Below are 1,945 nucleotides of genomic sequence, written 5' to 3'. Positions count from 1 at the left end.
ATTAATTTTAATATTATTATTTCTGAATGACATTGATTGAATGGTTATTTATGATAAAAAATATATAAAAATTAAATTCAAAAACTTCAAAAAGTGTAATACTTCATAAAATTGAAAATACAAAAAGTGTAATACTTCAAAATACGAAAAGAATACCTCAAAAGAATGTACCCAGATGTCAAAAAAAGATGAATTCCATATTCTAAATATAAATAAAAATATTGTTATATAAAACATAATCTATTTATATATAAAAGTGTTATATAAAACATAAAACATAGAAATGTTATATATCCCAAAAGGACCAAAATTTCCCATTACGTACTACATGATGCTATCACACTATCGTCAAATTGTACCATAAAAAAATTATTAAATAAAAAGTAGTTAATTAAGTATTAATAGAACTTGTGTCTATTGTTTTTGTCTCAAGGGAGATTAATCCCGTCACTGAATCTTCGTCATATAATTCAACAATATATGTTTATTTGTGGTAGAAGTAATGTTCCATGACATCCATCATGTTTTTAATTACAATATTTTTAATTTCTTTAGTGATGTTAATTTCGATTTTTAATTGTTTAATTAGTTTAATACTTTCAAAATTTACTAGTTAATTTATTGAAATTACTATTGGAATTATTTTGACATCCTTTAATTTCTCTATTTTCATTACCTTATTTTTTAATTCTTTGTACATGTTTCTTTTCTTCAAATACCCTCCATTAATATTATGATCTGCCACAATAGTCATATCAATTATTAGACCAGTTTTATTCTTTTTATCTAGTACATATATGTCTGGTATTTTATGATATTGTCATTCATTTTTTGACATTATTTGTTTGTTCCATATCATAGTAATGTCATTGTATTGGAACACTGTTTCATATGTTGATTTCTTGTATTGTTTATTTCATGTGTATTTTCTTATTATTTAATATGATAATACTAATATTGTCATGTTTCTCCATTTGTGATTTCTTATGACCAATGCAAGATAGTAGAATGTGTTCTACTGTGGCTATCTTGTCTTTACAAAGTGGGCAGTACTTCAATCTTTCATTTTTTATTATTTTATCTTTCCTGTACCCACTGAATTCCATCTTATATTTTAGTTAATTGGAGAAATACATTTTTCTTTATATTGATGGACTTCCATGCATTTATTGTAGTAGTTTTATCTACAAATTTTGACTCGATCCATCTTCTAAAATGTCTACTTGTTTGATTTCAATTTTTTGATGTATTTGTTGGTCATTATTTTATTTATTTTTATTACTACTTCTTTTTCTTTTTTATTTTCAATAAATTCATTTATTATTTCTTCTATTTTCGTTTCTGTGATTTTATGACCTAGGGCTTTTTTAATTCTATTCAATATTCCTTTCTTGGAATACCATCTATCTATTATGTTATTTCTTATTTCATTCTTGTACAATAGTACATTAATGTTCTAATTATTTCATTAACATATTCGTCACTTAGGCTTATTAATCATTCACCAATTTCATTTATATTGACATATAGACGGTCTTTGGAGTTACACAAATGTATTTTGCCTTTCTTAAATATTTTCTTATCTCTAAATCCATTCTATCTATGTTACATTCCAATTTACTACTGATGCTGAATATCTGAAGATGGGTATTACTTCAGTATTAATTCTTGTAATATATCTTCTATTACTACTTTCATCACTATTTATTTCTTCTATTTTCTTCATCATCTTTTATTTGATGATTTTACAAATGAAGGTATCATTAATTTCATCGGACTGCCATACTCCTAAATATTTATACAATTCCTCTCCTTCAATTATTGGGATGTTTTGCATTCAATCTGGTATTTTATTAATGTTTTTTATTACCATTCCTGATTTATTTTCATTTCCATCCTTATTCCACTTATTATTTGTTTAATTTCATTGTGGATTGTTCCCATT

General features: G+C 24.3%; 4 annotated features.

Annotated features, from left to right (window-relative positions):
• Positions 1–22: a sequence feature (AT_rich).
• Positions 23–44: 22 nt separating this feature from the next.
• Positions 45–78: a sequence feature (AT_rich).
• A 125-nt stretch (positions 79–203) lies between these two features.
• Positions 204–256: a sequence feature (AT_rich).
• A 122-nt stretch (positions 257–378) lies between these two features.
• Positions 379–1,945: a repeat region.

Source organism: Entamoeba dispar, genomic scaffold (assembly GCF_000209125.1).
Source record: "Entamoeba dispar SAW760 scf_1105229458795 genomic scaffold, whole genome shotgun sequence".
NCBI classification, from domain to species: domain Eukaryota; phylum Evosea; order Mastigamoebida; family Endamoebidae; genus Entamoeba; species Entamoeba dispar.
This window is presented reverse-complemented; position numbering and strand designations above follow the sequence as displayed.